The sequence below is a fragment of the Fragaria vesca genome, linkage group LG7 (genome assembly GCF_000184155.1).
Source record: "Fragaria vesca subsp. vesca linkage group LG7, FraVesHawaii_1.0, whole genome shotgun sequence".
Taxonomy (NCBI): Eukaryota; Viridiplantae; Streptophyta; class Magnoliopsida; order Rosales; family Rosaceae; genus Fragaria; species Fragaria vesca.
This window is the reverse complement of record NC_020497.1, coordinates 17,426,761-17,440,745: the sequence shown is the minus strand read 5'-3', so window position 1 is coordinate 17,440,745 and position 13,985 is coordinate 17,426,761. Positions and strand designations below refer to the sequence as shown.

The 13,985-nt window shown below is 38.3% G+C and overlaps 1 pseudogene across 1 annotated transcript in view; it reads left to right on the top strand.

Annotated features, from left to right (window-relative positions):
- LOC101309983 overlaps positions 1–13,985 on the top strand; it is a 259,355-nt pseudogene that overhangs the window by 82,527 nt on the left and 162,843 nt on the right. The window contains exon 3 of the transcript XR_185360.1: positions 13,141–13,166. The product of XR_185360.1 is annotated as an uncharacterized LOC101309983 (transcript). The remainder of the gene's footprint in view (positions 1–13,140; positions 13,167–13,985) is intronic.

Genomic DNA, 13,985 nt, shown 5'->3' with positions numbered 1-13,985 from the left:
TCTTCTCTCTCTCTCTTCTCTCTCTCTCTCTCTCTCTCTCTCTCTCTCTCTCTCTCTCTCTCTTTCTCTCTCTCTCTCTTTCCCCAATCCCTAACTCCGTCTAGGGTTTCTGCTTTTCTATCATCGAAGTATTAGAATGGCGTCGGAGTCCCACCGCTACTACCCTTATTCCCCCTCTAGTCGCCATCTTGTTCCTCCTCAACTGTCGTCCAAGGCATCTGGTACTCCGACTCGCCACCAAACCCAAGTCGCCTCTGTCATCCGATATTCCTAGAATCGAATGTCGTCGTCGGTTGTTTGCTCTCCCTCGGCCTCCTCTTCACCGCTTCATTCTTCATGTGAATCTGATCCGCCATTCACAGATCTAGATCTTATTTCTCAAGTTAATTTTGCGATGAAATTCTCATTTATATTTGTGAATTTTGGATCGGAAAATCAAGAACTATGATAAAGTAATTTAACCAATTGCAGAAGTTAATGAACCAGAAAGCTTGTTGCTTCCAATCACAGGGTTAGTCTAAAGCTTTAGAAATATATGTTATCAGGCTGTTTAGTATGGGAGTTAGAGGTTTGTTTGGTCTATCTTATCGTTTTCTCAATGCTTGTGCCATTTTTGTCACATCCCGACCCTTAAATTTTTACCTTTTTTACTAGCTTGGTTATAATAAGAATTTTACCGTCTCCGTCATTAAGGTTATAATTTAATTGGCTATAAAGGTGTTTTGAGGGACGTTTATTTTCGGAGAATTATTCGTAGGAGAAAAATTTGATGACAGTAAAAATGGTAAATTTTAGCTAGTAAAAGGTAATTTTTATTAGGGTATTATTTTTTCGGGGTGTTTTATTTTGGAGTTGGGTTGGTTTAAGAGTGTTGGACCGGGTGGTGTGAGGCCCAAACACCACTTCTCTCTCTCTCTTCTTCTTCTCTTCCTCCCGATCTCTCTCCCTCTCCCGCTGCCCGATTTTCCGGCCGTTCGCCCGCCACCGTCCGGCCACCGTTCGCCCGCCACCGTCCGGCCACCAATCGCCGCCGCTCCGGTCCCAAACTGTCGGTCTCCGACCCAGCTACCTCCCTGGACCGGTGACAGCCGCCCTAGCTCCATCGTGAAGGAGTTCTTCCCCCCGAAAGCGACGACTGTCGTGGTGGTTCCTTCACCGGAACTCCCTCGTCCGGCCGCTATAGCCGGCGATCCTTGGCTCGTTGTGAAGCCCTCCTCCCGTGCAGCAACCCCTCCAAAGGTCTCACTCCCTCTTGAGCTAGGTAAGGAGAAATTTGAGGTGGAAATTCTAAGGTTTTTATGATGTTTTCGTTCGATTGGCCTAGTTAGGCTTGGAATTGGGTGTTGTGCTAGTTAGAAAAGTTGTAGAGCATGATGAGAGGATCATTCTATCAAAATTTCATAGGCATTGGAGGTCGCCAGAATCGGCCTCCGGCCGGCGCCGGCGCCGCCGCTATTTGGGAGTTTTGTATAGTTTTAAATGTGGAATATTTAGGGGAGTTTATTGATATGAATTATGGAATTTTTGGATGAGTTTTGGATAGGTTTGTGATTTTCCGAAGTTTGGTAATTTTGGCGGATTAATAAGGTAGAATCCGGCCGTTGGATTAAAGTTGTATAATCTGTGGAAGAGTGTAGTTAAGGCTGCTGGTTTTAGTGTTGAGGTGTGGACCGTATCGAAGTTAGGCAATGATGAGTGTGAGTATGGCTCTCGGTTAATTTTTCCTATTTTGTTTAAATATTGGATTTTTAGTTGGGAAATTAATTTTATATTTGTGCCAGGGTTCGAGGAAACCTCACTAGAGTGGCGATTTGGATTTCGTCGGGCTTATGCCTAAAGTTGTGAGTGGACTTTTGTTTTAAATAATATGCATGCAATGATTGATTTTTGAGCAATTTATTTTGTTGGAGCATTTGACGTCATTTTATTTTGACGATTTTATTTCTTTTGAAGAGTTACCGAAAATGGGATTTTCAGTGAATATAATTATATATTGATGATGAGGAGAGTATGTATATAAATGCTAGCTAGCTATATGTGTCTGTCCACCTTAATGGCGTAGCATATAGCTGCATTATGGTGTGACGTGAGCGTTGGACGTAAGCGTAGTAGCCCTATATGAGTGCCTAATTCATATAGGGGGTATGGACACATATTTATACACCCGTCTGTCCACCTTAATGGCGTAGTGTAGCACCGCATTAAGGCGTGACGTGAGCGTTGGACGCGAGCGTAGTAGCCCTATATAGACCCATGAATTTATATAGGGAGTATGGACGTGTGTAAATATATACATATATTTTAGCCTGAGAGGCTCTATTTTATAAAGCTTTGGAGACTAGCCGGAGCTAGTCGTGTTATTGTCAGTTTATGAGATGAGAGCTTTTGAGCTTGTTGCATGCAACATAATTTCTAGGGTAATTAAAAATGGGAATGCATAAATATTTTTTAATAAATTCATTTGTGTCCACTCACTCTAACGTTTTCAAATGTTTCCCCTGGGCTCTTCGTTTTAAAATGCCCAGTTGCAGGTTAGCATAGTTGAGGCCGAGCGTACATGGAGAAGAGGCATAGTCAATAGTATAGCTTCCGCTCATTTCTATTTATTTCTAGTTCCTCTCCTCTCAAGTAAAGTTATTGCTCTGAATATGTGGTTGTTGGTTTAGGATCTTTGTTAGATTAGTGAATCTATATTGGGAGATGTTGTGATTGTGAAGAGCACGAAGGCTCCAGGAGTTTATAAGGTTGGAGTTGGAACTTTTAGAAGTGCTTGCAGGTGTTTTATTTAGGAAGGGTTGTCCATTTTCAAGGGAGGTTATGCCGAATTTTCGGTAAATTTTCCTTGGAGGTGGTCCCCGCAGGATTTACTTTAGGTTTCAGGGTGAAATTCGGGGTGGGTCCTGACAATTTTGATGAGAGATCACATTAAAAAGCTGAAGTGTTTCGTTATTGATCAGTGTAGAATTGAGAGTAGATAAAGGCTCGATAGGATTGGAGACATCACCTTGTAACCAATTGTATGTTAATTTTGTTGCTCCAATTTGTTATTAGTTCATGAAGGAGCTGTGCAATTTGCATGCTTTTGGTTAAAATTGGTTTGCGGAATGTTTTGAAATTAGTTATGGGATGCATAACTGCCTGTAACAGTTTCTTGCAGTTGTTGGGTTCTCATGTATTATCTTGACTGATTAAGGTTTTGTAACTTTGCTGAACATGACACCAACCTAATTTTTTTTTTTATAAGAACTATAGTTTCTCTTTGAACTGATAGCTTTTTGTACACAAGTGCTTCTGTACACAAGTGCTTCAAAGCATCATTTCAAGCTTGGTGAGCAGCTTGTGTTTCTTAAACAATTGAATGGTAAACATTTGTTCATGCAATTACAATTATTGGATGATACTCTAGCATTTGGCTATGATCCTCACTTTAGATTGTAACCTTTAATGAGCATTTGGCTATGATCCTAGTAAGACTTCGACTTAATGATCTTATAACTCTTTGTTATTCATATATGCACTGTCTATATGTTATTATTTCATGAACTTGGTCTCATTCATTCATTTTTTTGGCTCTTCAGGATTACTCAAAGCCCCCCTAGTGTAGGAAGTAATTGCAAGAGATCTTCATGATAATGAATGGAAATGCAGACATATTTTCATATAAGTATAGACTGTGACAGAATTCAGACATATGTTTTTGATCTCATGTTTCCTCTTCTACTGTTTTTCTTTCTAATTTAGTTTGGGGGTTCAAATCAGCTACTCTAGCTTTAATGTTTAAGTTAGACCAGCTAATGAACTACTCACGCTTGCTGACTCAAAATGTCAGAAGGTTAAGAGTTTATGTGAATGTGTATTTACTGTTATGAACTATATCTGTGTCATGAACTCACATGCCTCTAATTACTACCTAGTCTACTATGATATGTCAAAGAATAAAGTACTCCCTATCGAATTTGAGTTACTCAAAGAATAAAGTACCCCACATGTGTATTTGCCAAGTTGATACCATCTGATATTGGTTGCTTTGCTTCTGTGTGTTTCTAGTTGACTTCTAAATGTAGTTTGAGCCTCTGACATTGTATCACTTATTTAAGTTTCTGTTTATTGGCTTGTTTGTTTAGGTTCTCATTTTGACAAGGACAAATCAATAGAGTTCTTGCAGCTTGGTACATGTTCAAGGTTTATAGAACACAACAAATGAGAAAATTAGTATAGTTCGTAGTTACATTGCTGTTTTTTTTCTTTTCCTTTTGTAGCTGATTCCCCTCAATTCGGATCTTAATATGCATACATCATTGCAGCTGCCTACTCAAGTACTCAAGGAAATCCTGGTGAGGCTGACCCAAATAACACAACAGTATGTAATTTTTGTGAGCATTGTCAGTGATGAATGGTGAGCAGTGGGATCATGAGTGTAGTTATATGTACATTAGAATTAAAATGTATTGTTATTGTACACATGTATTTTTACACTTAATATAATTTTGTATTTGAAGTAATAAAGTGGTACTTTGTTCATTTTATTCTTAGTTTTTGTTACATATGAAGTTCAATTCACAATCACACAACATAAGCAATAAGAATAGAAACAAGAATGCGAAGTCTAATAGACAATCAAACGACATAAGTCATCATACCCTACAAGATAAAAGTGAAGTGAAACAATCTATTAGACGACATAAGTGTCTCATCAAACGACATATATATGTCGTTGGTTTTCCATTGAGACGACATAGAGTAATAATTTTCCAAACTTGACAACATTAGACGACATCATATTGTCATTAGAAACCTCATCTAACCACAACAGGTGAATATATTTGTCGTTGAAGGTTTTGTAGCTCGACGATTATATGCAGTGTAAGGTTGTATCACACCACATCTATTTTGACAAAACCTTAATTTTTCTTGTTTCAGTCGACATATATATGTTGTCGTCTTTAACTCAGACCACATAAGTTCGCAAACCCTCTAGACTTGTCAAATTTCAGACGACATATGATATGTCGTCTGATCACCACTCAGACGACGGTGGAGAACTGTCGTCTGATCATCAATCAGACGGCAGGGCCTCAGACGACATATGTTTTTTCGTCAGACGACAGTCCTTAATTGTCGTCTGATGATGTTTTTGGCATAGTGGTTTCTCTTGTTCCTCTATGCATCACATGATAGTTGGGTTTTGGGTAAGAGTTTGGGGGAGGAAATTAAGAAACTAAGTCCTTAATCTGGAGAGAGATAGAGTTCATGTAATCTGGGATTGAGAATTTGGGATTAACTCATTAGAGGAAGAAGATAAAGATAATAATTAAAAGAAGAGAAATAGGGATTAAAATAAAAGGAAGAGGAAAAAGAAAAATAAAAAATGCAAGGCTGAAGTGGACAAATGTTTTACACGTGTCTTGTTATGATTTGTTGGTCACGCAAGCCAGCTGATGCAACCGTTGCACGGAAGATTTTCTCAACATGTTGTTTACAAGTTGATTCTAAACTTGGGCAAGAAAGAATTTGGTAATTAAATAAATTAAAAAAAATTGTTAAATTTTTATTTTTCCACAAATACATTTTCAATCCATTTTCCATTTTTCTTTGTTTATTTAGGGTCAACGAAGGTATGGGAGGGATTGAGGGAATAATGGAATATCGACTTGTGTTAATGAGTTGTTTAATAGTGGTCAACCAACCACTTGTAAGATACAACAGTTACACACATAGCACGATATATGGCAAGTAGAATCACCAGCCATGAGAAAGTTGAAGACATGCATGTGGAGGTTTGGCAACTCAATTTGATAACGAATATGGTGACCTAAATTTAATTTTGTACCCCCCACTAACTTGTCCCGTTGTCCACAAGCTTCCACATCGCTCTCTCCATCTAAATGATCTTTTCCCAAATATGTCTATATTGAAGTCATTGAACCGTTTATGTTTATAATTGTAAATCATGATTATTAATTTTTTTATAACTTCTAAATCGACTTTACCTTTTACATCTGTATTGGTTACGTTTTTTAAAGATATAAATCTAGGTCGAGAGATTATGTCAAAACACTTACTCTTTAAGCCATTAAGAATAAATTGATATTTTAACTCAAATCAACGTCGACGAGATTCAGACATAAATAAATAGGGTTCCATCACTTTCATGCCTATACTCCGACCTAACACTATTTTTTTAAGTTACTGTTTTTCACCGGCCAAGAGAGTTCTAATTAATGCATTTGTATCAAACCTAGTATGTTCTAACAGGATCGAGTAGAAAGTTCGATCTCACTTGTCTAAATAAAACCTAGGACAGTATGTTTCTTCTTACATGGGAAAGTTCGTTTTTCTGAAAGTTCTTTGTTTTTTTTTTTTTTTTTTTTTTTTTTCTTGCAATTAAAGGTGAAGTGGTGTAGGAACAAATAATATATCCTCCTATAAAAACCGGGCCACCACCCCCAATCATAGTCATACACAACTTTCACAAAAATAAGGAAATTAACCAGAGAAATTGAGAACCTTCATCTCTCTCTCGCGCTTTTGAAAAGTCACTTCAACTCTATCACCCCGTTGACCAAAATCTACCAAGAACAGTTCAAAGATCAACAGTGAGTCCTGTGGTTGGTGATTGCGTGGGGGTTGAGTTCATCTACTTATTGGGTTTGCTCGATCATATCTAACCGTGGTCTCTAGCTAGGTTGTGTTGTTGTTCATCATCAAATTCAAATGCTTCAGCTGATATTCGCGGTGGCTTTCTCGGCGGTGCCTCTGACGCTTTACGTGCCGCCGGTCCGAAGCCTGACCTTGTTCGTCGAGACCATCGAAGACGTCGTCCGGCAAACTGTGAATTTCACGGTCAGTGTTTACCCTCGTGTTCGCTTCGCCTGGTCTCGTTTCTTCAACACCCTCCTCTTCTTTTCCAGGTAGACACACACTTCCATTTCCGCCGGATCCCAACTCCTCTTGTTCATTAATTTCCTTTTTCCTTCTTCTTCTGTATAACTATTTCATTGAGGAGGCCAGCAGGGTTGTAATTTACTTGGAGTTGTTCTCTTGTTGTTGTTCATGAAATCATGATCGGGTTTGGGGATTAGATTAGTTCATTTTGGATTTAATATATCTTCCAGATGTTTTTGTCTCGAATTATTGAGCTGTAACATATTGTTTACAGAAATTAACCCATATTCGATCAATAATATAGCATACCAAGTTACCAACTGGGTTTCTTTGGTTGTACAGTTGTACTGATGGGTTCCTCTAAGGTAGCGCAAACTCTCTTACTCTTATCATTTCAAAACATTTCACATTGATTTAAAGCGTTTAACTAATCAAAATCATTATTAATTTTGTTTAATGTTAATGAAAAAGAAAAATTATCTTATTTCTGATTTTCTTCATTTATGGATGACAAAGTAAATAACAGCAATGTCCGTTCTCAAAAAAAAAAAAAAAGTAATAACAGCAATGTTCCGCTTACAAAACGTTCTCTTTTTGGTATATATATTGTAACTTAAGAGACACATAGAAGTAGAAGTATATGCATCTTCAATAAGACAATAATTGCACAAGCCTTTGTCTCATTGTCTGTTAGCGAAGTGTGAGATCAAATTGACAAGTAGACAGAAAGCAAGAGGTGATGTTACCCCTCTGGATCCGCCCCTCAGTAACATGTGATCTTAGCATATAGTCTAACTACGCAAGTATGCAAATCTTTTTCTAGCTCCGGGAAGTTCTGATTAATGTCCTGGTATGTCCAATGCCACAATTTTTACAAAATAAGGCATTTTCGCCCAAACATCACATTTTGTGAATGAAATTTTTTAATAATGAGAAGGTAAAATGTACATTGTCATATGAGATTAACCAAAAGAAAAGGAATAGAATGTCGCATTGCTTAAAACCACATTACTAAAACAAGATAGTGCACCGAGAGAGACCAAGGGCGTACCTCGTACACTCATACACCTATTTTCTATAAGAACATCTTGAATAATATCAAAAATTCATCTACCAAAAACTCATCCATAGATGACATACTAGCAAGGTGTGCAAGCTTACGTACGACACCGTTTGCTTCACGATAGACATGTCTAAGTAAATTGAAATTGAAAGCTTGCATATGGTACCTGCAATCATTCAAGATTACTCCACTCTCAGACAAGTCCTCTGCATCATTGGTTGGGGATAAAATCACCATGCGGTCACTTTCGGAGCTCAATTTCTTACCACTGTTGGTGAATATATACCAATGAGTAGCCCAGCACGAACGGCCTCAACCTCCACATGAAGCATAAATTGTGCATCTGTATGAGGCAGCAACACACACCGGCTTGTTGCATCCCTAACGACAACATTGATCCCCCCCTTTTCCTCAATCTTGCAACCATGTATCATCGACTTTCACTTTGAGCCTTCCACTTGGGGACACTGCCAATTTGTTTTTGGACGTCTCACAGTGTGTTTAGTTGGGGAAGGGTGGAGAGCGTGATAGTCTTCACAGTGTGACTGTGATCCTCTCATTCCAGACTACCCGCAAGGACAACATAAATATCTCCAATTGCTAACTATCAAGTTTATCCACCATCATAGCCACCCAACTCAAGAGATCAATAGCCGGAAAAGATGTGTTGTTTAGCTGAATAGGGCTATGACGCCAAAAACACCTTAGAACCAGGAAATCCCCAAATAAATGAAGCACAGTTTCTACCTCAATATGACAAACAACACAATCAATCTCTATAAGAGCAACTCCAACTATACTGTCAAATGACAGCGTGGAGCTCGAACGGTTACATTTGACACAAACATTTATTCCAATGAACTAGACAAATCCTACATGGATTTGACGATCTCCTTCTCTATGTCAAACTTGACCGTGCTCTCGAAATTGTCAAATTGCTTTATTTGATTGTTTAATCCCTCAATGCTCTCTGTTCTTCTCTCTCTTTCCTTTTGCTACTCTCTATTCCTTCTACCTAGATCTATTCTGGGCATTTGTTAACATTTTGTTGGGATGAGTGGGAAGACTATAGGATTGGGCAGGATTCAAATTGCGATTAAGATTTTAGGACGATTTGGGTTTCTGAAGAGTGGGAGTGTGATTTGGGTTTCTAAATACTGTAGTGAATCAAGAGCAGGAGGCTAGGGAGGAAAGAAGAAGAAGATGACGTTCTGTGTTTTTATTTTTCTTTGGATTGCTTAATCTGTTTTAAGATGGGTATGTACATGATATGGTTACAGGAGAGCCTATTCAGCGCATCGCGCACCCGGAAAATTTAACGGGGAGTGGTCGGCACGCGCTGTTTGTGCGATTGTGGATTGGTAGTGGCCCTCTTTCTCTTGTTCCTATCTCCTTGCTAAATCTGAGAGACCATTTGATAATCGTATCAGATGATCTGCCTCTCTTCGACGATCGTCGATTGCCGCAACTTCCAGTCGGTACGATCTCTCACTCTACTCTACTCACTCTGATTTGATTTTCTAGGGTTTACTGCTTCAGATTTTTCAATCTTCAAATTTCTAATCAATCCCTCTGATTCTGTTTCTCTTTTTCGAATTCGATTGGCGTTAATGGAAGCCAGGCCATTCAAAATTGCTTCATCTCTGGCCTTATGAATTTGCTTCAGCTTTAGCTACTGGCTGTAGAGTTACCTCTTGATTCAGTTCATTGATTTATATAGTTTGGCATGGACTTGTATAATTCATTAGCTGTAGAATCCAATCAATTTATGTGCAGCAGTGATTCATGTTTTTATCAAGTATTCCTTCTGTTAATTTTATGAGAGTATTGCTGCCCTATATTATTGTTGTTGTTGCACAGGTCATAGCATAGATTTTACTTGGAATTTAGACATCTGTTTGCACCTTGACCTTGTTTTCATAGTCAAAGCTAAATAAAATCATTTCTGAATTCAAGTCAATTCAATGCATATGACGTAAACTGAAATAAAATCAATTCTTAGTATGCTTGCATTTGTTTCTATATAGTGAAATTAAGACTGAAAAGCATATTCTGGAAGCTGCATCAAAGCATCTGTAGCCCTTGTTGCTTTACCAGTAGCTGTTCTTCATGACAATATGAAATACTGATGCATATTATGCATTCAGTGCCTGTATTTTTAAGGAGAGGGCTCATGAATATTAAAATTTGGTACATTGCTCTAACAATCTCTTTACATGCTAGGTGCATTCTCTTCATATTTTTGCTATATGTTTGTTTGTGTACAATCCTGCCTTTTGCTTCTCTAATACGTGTCGTGTTTTTGCATGCAAATTTATAGACGAGTTGACTATTGACTCATGCCTTTTGCTAGGTGCATTCTCCTCATATAGATCTTTTCTATTAATATAGCTACATGGATTTTACTGTAGGGTATCTGACTTTGATCCAAAATAAGAGGATGTCTTGGTCTATGCAGCTCTTGGTAACAGCATGAATAACAAAGAACCAGTAGGTAGATATAGCCTAAAAAGATCCCTGTTACACGTGAACAGTTAGCCATATGATCTTAACATCTTATATAGAAGTATTTTTCATTTGTGAATAATCTGTAATGTTTCTTTTGAGTATCAATGGTATTCACAGTTTGAAATGTTTCTTTGAGTATCACTGGTGTTCATTGCTTGTAGTAAACTTAAACATTAATTTCAGATTTGCTTTTACATCTGTAGTATCGCATCTTGTGTACAGAGAACATTGCGAGGTTCCTCTGATGATATTGGATGGTTGCAATGCATTCCTAGCATGCCTTATGTGATGATGGTACATAAAGATTCTTAGAATTGCTTGCAGGAATAAGGTAAAAGGTATGTTAATGTAATGTGTTTGATATGAAAACATACTGATTTGACAAGGGGATCCCATCTTTAGTTCTACTATTACCAGTGCCTAATTTTAGCTGTTGTGGTTAATAATAAAGATATGTATAAAGATGAGCCATGGCTTTGCATTATTATGGTCTTCTCTTCAGGCACACCATTATTCAAACCTCCAACCGTCTTTACTGTTTCTATTAATATTCTTATATTTTTACATGCAAAATTGTTTTTACAGAGTGATCTTCATGGGTTGCTGCTTTACAGTGGTCTATTTGTCAAGACCACTTTAAGAAAATTTTCCAACACTTGCCCAGGTAATCTGCACCTCCATAAAGCAGGCATCTATGAAAAGGCTATATCGGTTTTATTCTTTGCAATTCATTGTGCTAGTATATTACATAGGAACTATATAAATCGTCACTTTGGTTCTCTTTCATTTTTTCATTTTTTTTCGTCCTTTATCGTAGTTCTTGAAGGTAGTAAGAGATTACCTTCAAAACTCTTCTCTGTTAGGAGATAGGTTATTTGTTTGTTTGCAACTCCAATAGTCAGAAGTTGTGTATGTACTTACCTAAGCCCCAACATTGTAATAAGTTTAATCTCTCTGTTGTCTGTTATTTTCTACTACTAACATAGCTACATGGATTTTATTGTAGGGTATCTGACTTTGATCTAAAAGAGGAGGATGTCCTAAACTAAGCAGCTCTTGATAACAGGGGGACTAACAAAGAATCAATAGATAGCCTAAAAAGGTCCATGTTATATATGGATTTCTGTGTATTTCCTTTTGTTTTGTAATTGCTATTGAGATTGGATATTGACATTTGTATATATGGATTTGCAAATTTAATTAATAGATTGAGATTCATGTCTTATGTTCATTTTGCCTAGTTGGAGTACTGATCTAGCAATATGGTCACTATGACCATGCTAGTGAAACATACCAAATTTTGCAATTTAGTGACCATCCGATAACACCATAACGTGGCTACTAATGTGGTATAACTTGTTTAGTATATTATATACAAGTGTACATCTTTGTGAACCAACTATACGGAGGAAGCAATATTTTTAAAAATCTTGTGAAATAGGATGTGATCGGTATGATGAAATACGACTATGGTTGAAAAATCACATATTTTCGGTAATGTTTGGTCCCCGATAGAAGCGGTCAACCCTAGTTACGTTTATACTTCCTTATGGAGAGCCTTATCGTCGGGAGGTGAACGTCCCTAAATTTTTACATGGGTGGTTACATCCCATCAATGTGAGAGTTTTGTGTGTGTAAGAATCAACCAAACTACGTTATATAGGGGTTGATAAGAGCGTTTTCGTAAATAAGTGACGTTGGTTTAAGGTTGACCGCGTGGATCGAGAGCCAAATTTTATCGAAAACAGGTCAATTTTTTTCCATAGCCGTATTCAAGTACGTTGATCATATCCAACGGTTGAATTTTTATTTTTTGAAATTTAGCCATTGGAACCACAACGTGACTACTAATGTGGTATAACTTGTTTAGTAGGTTATATGCAAGTGTACATCTTTGTGAACCAACTATACGGAGGAAGCAATATTTTCAAAAATCTTATGAAATAGGATGTGATCGGTATGGTGAAATAGGAATATGGTTGACATAGGGATATTTTCAACGTGACTACTAAATCACATATTTCCGGTAACGTTTGGTCCCGATAGAAGCGGTCAACTCTATTTACGCTTATGTTTTCCTATAGGAGCCCTATCGTCGGGATGTGAACGTCCCTAAATTTTACATAGGTAGTTACATCCCATCAATTTGAGAGTTTTATGTATGGAAGAATCAACCAAACTAGATTATATAGGGGTAGGTAAGACCATTTTCGTGTAATAAGTAACATTGGTTTAATGTTGACCGCGTGGATCGAGACCCAGACATTATCAAAAACAGGTGAATTTTTATCTATAGCTACGCTGATCATATCTGACAGCTGAATTTTCATTTTGTGAAATTTAGCTATTGGAACCACAACGTGACAACTAATGTCATCTTTATGAACCAACTATACAAAGGAAGCAATATTTTTTTAATTCCCTAGATTTTCATATCATTTTTTCTTGTATTATTCCCTTAATTAATGAAGGATTATTTATGGAAATTCTTTGGGTTATGCGAAGTTGAAGTTTCGGGAGTTTAATTAAAGTGCTTTGACTTTTGAGAGGCCAAAAGTTGACTTTATTTTTCGTAAGTTATCTTCGAAAACTACATTCACGAAAGTTGTAGAGTTTGTCGATACGAGTTCGTGGACATGTGGCACGTCTAAAACGGATGTCGCATGAAGAAGTTATGGTCAGAGGAAGTTGGTTTCCGGGTTTGAAAAGAGTATAAGTAGAAAAATGTGTGGGAATTATTTTTGGAAAACCTAAAACTGCAGCAGCAGCCAGCTCTCAGTCTCTCTCTCCTCTCTCCCGACCCATACCCACTTCCTTCTCCGGTCATTTTCTTCCTCATCCGGCCACCTTTTTGGACGCCGCCGGTTCCGTTGGATCCGTACCGACGTCCTCTACATTTCTGGAGCAGTCCCGCCCGCTGTCCGGCCGCCACGAAGCGGCGGAGCTGCTGCTGTCCCGCCGGAAAACCGGCGATTTCGACGCCGTTTCCGGCCAAGTTTAGATGAGTCTTGATCCCCTCTTCCTCCTAGTAGTGTCTAGGCAAAGATTGAAGCAAGTTTTTGAGGTTTTGAGGTTTTGAGGCCGATTTTGCAGGTTTTGGAATTGATTTTCTGGTCACGGTTCGGGACGGTTTCCGGCCGGTTCCGGCCAAAATTGGTCGAAGTATCAAGTATGAAAGTTGTTCCCCTTGCTTCAAGCTTCAACTTTGCTGTTGGGAGTTTTCTCAAATTCGGAAGTTTGGGGTGGCTCGTGGGGCCCACTCGCCGCCGCCTGTGGCGGCGCGTGGCAGCGCGTACGGCTGAGTTGCAGCCCTAGTTTCCTGTGGTTAGGTAGTCCTTACTGTTGTGAGCTTGTTGAGTGGTAGTGTGGCTAGTTTTTAAGAAATGTTGGCATGCTAGAACTTAAGTTTATTGGTGTTGGTTTGGTTGGGTTAGAGTTTAGGTTTTGAAGAGTTGAGGCAGCTCTATTGAGTCGTTGAGTTCAACGACTTTGGGAAGTTGTCCTCCCTTGAGCTAAGGGTTAGTTTAAG